This window comes from Amphiura filiformis, chromosome 4 (assembly GCF_039555335.1).
Source record: "Amphiura filiformis chromosome 4, Afil_fr2py, whole genome shotgun sequence".
Classification (NCBI taxonomy): domain Eukaryota; kingdom Metazoa; phylum Echinodermata; class Ophiuroidea; order Amphilepidida; family Amphiuridae; genus Amphiura; species Amphiura filiformis.
This window is the reverse complement of record NC_092631.1, coordinates 34,562,942-34,573,312: the sequence shown is the minus strand read 5'-3', so window position 1 is coordinate 34,573,312 and position 10,371 is coordinate 34,562,942.

The following is a 10,371-nucleotide window of genomic DNA, read 5'->3' as shown; positions in this document are numbered from 1 at the left end:
TCTCGGTCTCGGACATAGAGGTCTTGACTACAACACTGGCACATTATACGTTGGCGCTAATTTTTAATACAGGGGTAACCTGCCCATAGCAATATACAGGGGTCAACGACCTTTGTATCACATGTAAGTCAATGGAAGCGTCTCTACACATTTTCAAATGGGTACCACGCACAAGTGAAATAAGGTTGCGAGTTCAAATTTGGACAGATGCTGTTATTTATCAGTAACTTTGATTTAATAATAAGAAATGATACAATTTTAGTAGGGGGGATACGTTACAGCTATTAGGCTGAACAGCGCCCTCACATCCTAAATTGGCTCTTAAACTTGCATCAAAACATACGATTTGTGTAAAAACTGCATAAATATATCCAGAGGCCGAAAATCATGTATTTAAATAATCATTAGAATCCAACAAACAGGCAAAGAAAACGCCCATAATTGTCAAAATAGTGAAAAATAGGGGGTTCCCAAGAAATCCCCCTTATGCGTAGTTTTTTGGCCCGGCACTGTCTCATTTTTCAACCGATTTTTTTTTAAAGGTGTCAAAATGCTCAGGAGGATTAGCTGCTTCAATTCAGCTGGTACCCTAAGCTTTTTGAAACATCCCCCCTTTTTTTGGGCTGTACAGCCTATCACTATTGTTAATATCATTCACCATTTTATCTTAAAAATATATATTACTAGATTTCGCGGTTCTCGGGTTGGGTGGTTCTTGTGACTATCTCTAATTACCCAACACCTGTTACCCATATAGGCCTACCTGACCTTTTAAACTACTTTGATATGCGTCTCTCAATCAAGACCCAATTTGACACAATAATGAACTTAGTAGTTTTGTAGATGTGATGCTTACTTGGCTGTAATCTGGAAACCCAAGTTAAGTTACAAGCATTTGATTAGACGAATGTCCCGTTTTAAAAGTGACACACTGGCCTATTCAAAACTCCGCGGACTATAGACATTTGGTTTGAGTGGTTAATGGTTAAAACAAAACGAACAAAAGAAAACTGAAACAAAAGAGCTGACAAATAAAATGGAAGTTATGAAAAGTGCAGAGAAGTAAAAACTGAAATGAATAAATAAAGTTTCATTGAAGAAACTGTGTTGTCTCTTAATATTGGTAAATTGTGCTTTACACATCCACTTGATTACTCACGTTTAGACGTTTCATCTTCCTTACGGAAGACTTCATCAGTAATGTGATGAACCAGCAACACTCCTACTGTCATCTCCAGAGTGCACAGTTCTTTGCAGTAGCTGGTCATATACAATAATTGATTTCAAACAATCCTGATGAACTTATTCAATGTGTTGTCTCTTTGTTGCGCTTGTTGGAATCTTTTTGTGCCTTGTATAGGCCACTTTGTCACTTTTAAAACTGGACCTTTGTCTATTCAATTGCTTGTAACTTTACTTCTTGAGGTCACATTGTATTCAATGTGGTGTCATAATGTGCAGGATTAGATTATATCTATATCTTTTACAAAAACCAATTTACCCCAATATGGTTCAGTTTTGAAATTGTGATTATTTTTTCAAGTGTAAGGATACTTTCTTGGCGCAGTATATATCTAGACTATAGCCTATTATTCCTCTATCTGACACATGGAGCTATTTGTATCTTATATATGGGAAAATGTAATTTCAGTGGTTAAGTACTATATCATGCCCTCACTTTTTCACACATTTCAGCATAATCTACCGTATCGACCTTACCAGTGCCATGCCAACACAGAATGATCCCCTTTTTTTCTGAAAATTTCTACACAGATAGACCCTTAGTTTCATACGCTGGTGGGCACAGGTATCGTCACTTTCATATTTGAGTGCCCCCCCCCCCTCCCCGGAGGTCACTCAAGCATATGTACAAAGATTGCTTCATAACATCATAGATATCGACTATTTAGTAGAAGTAAGAACAGGACACAACAAATGTATCTGCGTAACATTTTCCGAATAACTTTGTGCTGAACGGTTGGTAAATTTTACAGGTTTTCCAAATACCTAGATTGTTTTCTCAAAACTTGGAATTTACCATCTTTACGCAATATCCTGTAACTTCTTCTAGAAACACACAATTTTGAAAATCTAAAATTCCTAAAAAAATGTAGATCTAATAATTTAAAACAATACTACCAATAGTAATACTCTTCATACCTTAAAAAAATCAACTTTCCAGGTACGGTATATATCATTCTGGGACACCCTGTACAATGTACTTAATTTCTTTACTTAGCTTGATCAAGGATCAATTTAAAGTATAAAATGAAGTAATTTTGCATGCAGTTGATAAAGTACATACAGGTATTGATGAAAACCCCGGGCTTGAATTTGATACATAAGGACTCAGACTCAGACATTGAGGACTCAGATTCAGACATCATAAATTGCCAGGGACGGTTGGTAATTTCACAGGTTTTCCAAATACCTAGGTTGTTTTCTCAAAACTTGGAATTTACCATCTTTACGCAATATCCTGTAACTTCTTCTAGAAACATCCAAGTTTGAAAATCTAAAATTCCTAAAAAATATATGCAGATCTAATAATTTTTAAAAACAATACTACCAATAGTAATGGGATTTCTGCATGAAGCAACTGGAGTCCAATTTGCTTCCTCGAGAGACTTACGTCAATGCATGCTCTGGTACACATAGTATTAAATCGCACACATTGACTCAAAGAACTGACATGTTTACATGTATACGTGATCAAAGGTGGTACATCTGTACACGTGCCAAGTAACTCAAGTAACGAAGTACCGACACTGTGCACTCTATGCGAGGAAGCAAAATAGAATATAAGTAGCCATTTTTAGTGTCTTCAAGCACTTTTGAATGTCCAAGATAAGCAAATTTTTGCATAATTTGAAAGAGGGGTGTAAAATTGAGGGAAGACAAGCCAAGGGGGGGGGGGGTGTCAACTTATGGCAAGTTGTAAGGGGGGACAAGCAATTTTTGGCATACATTGATGCCCCATCTTTTCAATATTACACTCTAAAAAGTGTACATGCGCCCAGCTTGTATTTATTGCACCGCCCCTTATTCAGCCTATGACAAACACAAAATTTTGCCATACTTTAACTTACTTTCATCTTCATTGAATAGGCAAGGGTATTCATCTTTCACAGCAATGCCAATTAACAATCTTTTTAGGTCTGTTGGTCAGCCTGCATCACCTTCTCATGTCATGTTGGCTTATTGATGCACTGTCTTTCCAACAGGTGGTGCTGGGATATAGTTGGGAATCCCATATGTCTTTCCATAGTCTATGGTCTTTCCTTCTTGTTGCTGAGCTGTCATTTATCTTTGGCTTCTTCACACTTGGGATCATCTTCGCTGGAGGATTGGCTGTTTCAGCTCATTTCTAAATTTATTGGTTAAACTTTGCTTCCAATATAGTTCTGTAAAATTAGTTTATTAAAAGAAAAAAGTTAATAAAGGACCAGCTCACTTATATATAGTATATCAATTCAAAATTAATTAAATTGGTAACTCTCATGGTTGCCAACTTTTGTGTTGAGTTGGGGGGCCGGGACACCAACTTCCAATTGGATTTACATTCGCTACCAGCAGTCGGCACCACCCCTGACTAATTAACTTAATTAAATTAATTAAAAAACAGCAGTTTTAACGGTTGAAGCCCCATTTGAATACATGTAGCTATATAATTTAGATACTGTCAGTATCTAAATTACAGATTCATATAAATTCCTTACTTTTGTTTTAAATACGCAACTTTCGGCTGAACCACTAGCAGGCTATGTTTACGTATTTATCATGATGACAATGACAAGGGTACCAAAATCTGAATTTTGATGATTTTTACGATCGTCCGGATAAGCAAATCACTGAATGGGCCTTTAAGCTGTTGTAATTAATTAAGTCATTAATGCATTAGATTATTAATTTCTATTCAAAATAAGACCAAAGCCATTTGTTCATGATGGCTTTTAGCAAAAATATAGGAATTAGAAATGATTTAGCAAAATGTGACAACACAACCATTTTTGGGTGCCCATAACAACATGACCATAATTATAGGCCAATCTATTGAATGATTTATTAAAATACATAAAATTACCTGATCAAATAAACCTGCCCTTTATCTCACTTATGAATGTAGGCCCTACTCTTGTTCCGGTTTTACTGGGACATTTGCTTTTTATGCTCAAGTTTTTTGGCGTACCTGCTCCAGAGAGTACGCACCATTATATTGTCACTTTTGACCTTTAATGGCGTTTAGTATGAGATGAAACTTTCGTCACAATTTTTGTAGTCTGAAACGACGCAAGTGATATTGTGCGATGCAGTTCCGATGGAGTATTTTTATACTTATTACTCACTACATGTAACATTAACGATCCATTACATACAAGCTAGACACCATACCTCACGGCAGTCTTCTAATAAGTAATAATTATTGGAAATACTAGAATCACTTTTGACCCATACTGGATGTTGCAAAAAAATATTATGGTTGGACGCAGCCATAAATATTTGCACAGTACAATTGCCAGATTTGTGTCAAGGTTTTCCCAATTAAAGTGTATTGGAACTTTATCGTGATTCTAAATGTAACGTATACTTGGTGAACATGCATATCAGTACTCAGTATAAACACGCTGATTGGTACTTGTGAAAGCGTAGAGCAATCTAATGATATGCTAATTATACGACTATCTCCGGGGCGTTATCCGAAATGAAAATCTCAATGCTGATTAGGTGAAAGGCGAAGTGATTTAATGATATGCTAATATACCATACGGGTGTCTCCGGGGCTATCTGCGCAGATTATCTGTAGGGTGGGGTGATTTAATGATATGCTAATTATACCCGGTGGGCCAGAGCCAAAACTCCCGTTTGTGGCGGGACGGAATTTGATAGACCTTATAAATTGTAGCTCTGTGACTGTTTATTTTATGGATTCTTCATGTTCTTAATATAAACAAGTAAGTAAGTAAGTTCAGACTACATTCACACGCAAGAAAAATAGTCCAAAGAATCAACTTGTTGCCACGGTAACACAAATTCATCGATGTGGCGGGACGGAATGATAAACTTCATGTATTTGTGAACACAGTACATTTGTTAAATTTTTATCAAAAGTACTGGGATAAAACATTTGTTTCTAACATTGTTTCGCTTGCCCAAGATCGCATTAGTTGGAGAAAGCTTGTAGTCGCCTGCTCCGCAGCCGACTGATGATGATGATGATGATACAATGTAAATTAGATCGCGAATATCAAAATTATTTGATATAATAACGACATTCTTAGTATTCAGAATGCAACTCTGTATGTCTGATGTGCTCTCATGTCCCACCAAAAATAATATCCAAATACCCCAACCCTTAAGTGTGTGTGTGTAGGGGGTGGGGGGGGGGGGTGTCCCAGTTCAGTCATTCATACCATTATTCCCAATACTTATGTTAAACATTTACAATACCCTAAATCATTGACAGTTTTCTTCTTTGGTACGCCCATTTCCTTTTTAAAGGAATTTTTATTACACCTCCTCTCTACATGCCCAAAAACTTTTTGACACCCCTGTTCATACACCCAAAACATTTACCCCCCCCTCCTATTCAGGACTCCAAAAGTGTTATGTTCCCCCTACATTTTAATCCCCCACCTAGGTATTTCTGAGCACTCCTGCATGTATAACCATAGACCATATCATTTCTTATCCAGCTTAGGCCCTTCACATTAAATTTTAGTTTACTGTTAACCGCCCGCATCCAAAATAGAAAATTGCAAAATATTTAATTTAATTTTTATTTTGGAGTTTTACCTTAAAAATAACTTTTAATGAATTTTACTTGCTACTCTATAACATGAATCATATCAACAATAATGATGAATAAACAAACAGCATAACTGCACCTTATTCCTTATAGTATGTGTAAAAGTAAGCATAGCTTAAGGGATCCAAAATGAGCGTTTATTGCGTTTCGACAGTATTTTTTGTGGAACATGAGAGCACCTCAGACCTATCGAATTGCATTCTGAATACTGAAGCATGTCTTTCTGATATCAAATAATTTTCATTTTTCAAAATCACAATATAATACAAATTTTATGACAAATTATAAAAATTTGATATTTTTCACATTTTTGATATATAACAGTCCTCGAAGTAAATTATATAAATCTAATGATATATTCTTAAAGTGTATGTAGCAGGGAAAGGTCAAAATTTTGAATTGATCGTCGGCTTTTTATCCCACCTACATACACTTAAAGTATAAATCATCAGATTTATAAAGTTTACTTCAAGTACTGTTAAATATCAAAAATATCAATTTTTAATGATTTACCATAAAATGTGTATTAAATTGCGAATTTCAAAAAATCAAAATTATTTGATATCAGAATGACATTCTTCGTATTCAGAATGCAATTCGATATGTCTGATCAAATACTTTGGTCTGATGTGCTCTAATGTCCCAAAATAAATACTGTCCAAACGTTCATACCCCAGCCCTTAATAAAATAATTAAATGCCGACTCCTGTCAAAACAGGTTGATTATTAATAGCTTGTGATAACTAATACTAAATAAAGAAAATAATAGATAATTAATAATTAATAATTAACAATTAACAGTGGCGTGCAGTAGCCTCTAACCCGGGGGCTGAAGAAATTTCAATTTTGCCGCCCTTCTTCAACAGCCCGAAAAGGTTGACCCAATTTTTTTTCTCAGTCGTTTGAAAAGTGAAGAGCAAAAAAAAATCGCCTTTTTAAGCACAAATTTTGATGCATAGTACCATTTTTTCGAAAAATGTTATGCTTTATCACATTTTTCCGCCCTTTTTTATTTACTAATTCTTTTTGCCGCCCCTTCGTTTTTGCCGCCCTGTTTTTGCCGCCCTTGTTCTTCCGCCGCCTTCATTTTGGCCGCCTGCTTTTACCCGGGGCTGGCGCCCCCAAAGCCCCCCCCCCCAAAAAAAATACGCTCATGATTAAAAGTCACCTCGTCCTATTTTTAAAATCTTGAACAGTAAACTCGGAATCAATTTTGAAGGGCCTTAGCTTAGTGCCTTAAAAAACAATCAGAACATTGTTCATTTTTGAGAAGTCCCCTCACTATAAAATGTCAAGATGTTGTCTATACAGTTTGTGTAGAGTTGTGACCTTGTGAACTCATGCATGGCTATTTATATCACATGGCTGAACTGTACATGTACAATATAGTCAACAGGCAGATGAGATGGGTAAACATTATGATTGCATGCAGCAGTATATGGCCATGCATATGTGTCAAAAGTTTTGACCCTATTTTTTCATAGCTGATGAAAACATAAGATGAATGGTATAATAAAATACCATTCCCGCATACCATTTGATGTACCAATTACAGGCTTAAAAGTAGGCCTATATTCATTGCTGGAAAGCATAAAAATATTGATGTTTATATTTACAGGGTTATTTATCATTTTGTGTTTATATTGACATGATTGAGAGCACATCAGACCTATCAAATTGCATTCTGAATATGAAGAATGTCTTTCTGATATCAAATAATTTTCATTTAAATGAAATTCACGATATAATACAAATTTTATGACAAATTATTAAAATTTGATATTTTGGAGATATAACAGTCCTCAAAGTAAATTTTATAAATTTAATGATATAGTCTTATAAAGTGTATGTACCTGGGAGGAAAAGCCGATGATCAATTGAAAATTTTGACCTTTCATAATCATATTGAAGATATGGATTTTTTTCCCAAAAGACCTAATTTTTTTGGCGTTTTGGGAAAAAAAATCCATATCTTCAATATGAAAGGTCAAAATTTTCAATTGATCGTCGGCTTTTCATCCCACCTACATACACTTAAGGCCAATGGAACTCGATTATTAGTTTCCGATTGGATGTTTGAAAAAAAGGACGAGGTCGCTATTTCATTATTCATTATTCGGTCTCTTTTCATTATCCATTATGTCAACAAAATCAATGATTTTATGAACATCTTTCTTCAAATTTAGGTGCCCCACCAGTACCAAAGTATATATTGTTGATGAAAGACCATTTCAAAACAGGTATTAATGCTTAGATCATCATTACAGACATTTTGCAACAGATTGAGAAAAGATTTGAATTTTTTTTATTAAAACTTAAAAGAAATTTGCAATTTTTGTAATCACTAGAAACATGATGAGGTAATCCGTAAATTTCCATTATTTACCACATGCTCTACCCCTACAACTAAGAAAAACTGCTGATTATGATCAGCAGGGGATGTCAGACATTTTGAGAGTTTCAATTTTGATTATTTCCATCTCAATTTTCAGATAATTGACTTTTTTATAAAAATAATGAAAGTTTTGGTCAAATTGAAAAGATGATGCAGGCGGTCAATAGGAAACTAACAATCGAGTTCCATTAGCCTTAGGTAGAAATCATCAGATTTATAAAGTTTACTTCAAGTACTGTTAAATATCAATTTTAATGATTTGCCATAAAATGTGTATTACATTGCTAATTTCAAAAATCAAAATTATTTGATATCAGAAGGCCATTCTTCGTATTCAGAATGCAATTTGATATGTCTGATGTGCTCTAATGTCCCACAATAAGGCCCCCCCCCCCAAAAAAAAATTGTTTGTTTGTCCACATCCGACCGACCATGTACCCTGGCATCGATGGGACATCGTACAGTGGTTAGTACAAATTTAAAGAAAGAAAATGTGAAGAAAATGAACAGTATAACATGCAGAACCATCTCAAGAGTTAAACCAGTGAAGTGCTGTGTGTTTTGACTTATTTACTTATTTATTAAAGGGTTAATGATGCCCAACAAACATGACAAATCAGGTTGGAAAAATATTGTTATGTCACATTTAAAGAAACTTGGTGGTACAGAGATTGTTAAGTGTAAATTTGATATTCAAATTCTATGTGAAGTTATTCCCCCGTTTTATTTACATGCTTTTAAATTATGGTTTCATCTATGTGGAAGATGTACAAACTAACATTACTAATGAGAGATGCACGGACTGTGTCAATACTAAGGCCGGGTTTGATTACAATAGATACCATACGGTTGATGAGGTGAGTGGTTTAGTGCATTAGAATACCAGTACAAATTGCTACAGGATTTATTAAAGGAGGATTTCGTGATCCTAGCATCCTCTTTTTATGACATGTTTCAGTACATATCCACGAAAAAAGCCTATTCCCAAAATTTCAGTTGATTCCGATTTTGCGTTTGCGAGTTATGCATGATTATGTGTATTACACTGCTCCATAGACAATGCATTGTAATTTCGTTCCAGGGTGCACCAGAACGAAATTCAAATTTCACAATATCTTTGCAAAACGAATTAATCTGCAAGAGATATTTTGTACATAAACATTATGTAGCCAGAGGTTTCCAGCGATATAAAAATCTCAACTTTTTTTGAGAAAAGTGGGGGGATGAGGCTGTGGATCACGAAATGCCCCTTTAATGTAAATGAGCCGCAAAATGCCAAAGATGTTTGTAAACAAGTGGTCTGGAACAATAAGTTTATTTTAATTGGTAAAAAGTCTGTGTATTATTCTAAGTTTGATGAAGCAGGTTTTCACACCTTTTACGACTTTTTTGATGATAATGGTAATTTCAAAAATTTTGCTGCAATGTTGGGTGAAAGGTTCAATAGTGTGTAATGTTCTGTTTTATTTGCAAGTAAATAAAAGCTCGCAAGAGTAAGAAATACAAAAAAAAATCAATGCTATATATCCCATGGACCAGTTCATTTTGATGGAACCAATTTCTTTAGGTAGTGTTCATAAATACTTTGGTGGGGGTGGACCGTGGGGGTGAAAAATATGGGTATTAAAAAAAATGGGTCCTAAAAAGGGGGATCAAAAAAATTCAGTCCTTTAAAAGGGCATTTCATGATCCACAGCATCATCCCCCACTTTTCTCAAAAAAGTTGAGATTTTTATATCACTGGAAACCTCTGGCTACATAATGTTTATACAAAAATTTCTTGCAGATTAATTTGTTTAGCAATGATATCGTGAAATTTGAATTTCGTTCTGGTATACCAGAACGAAATTACAACACATTGTCTATGGAATAGTGTAATACTGAAAAATGTTATAAAAAGAGGATGCTAGGATCACGAAATACTCCTTTAAATAGGGGGATCAAAAAAATTTTGGGGTAAAAGTCTGTGAAAATGTACGAGAAGGCAAGCACATTCCAAATTTTTTGTGCGTTCCACACGCATGAATGTTAAAAGGGCATTTCGACATAGGCCTACCATGTGACAAGCAAAGGCAGAAATTGAATGTAACATATTTTGGAATTTTATTTGCCTAAAAAACATTAATGTGTATTAAGGGATGGGGTATGAACGTTTGGACAGTATTTATTG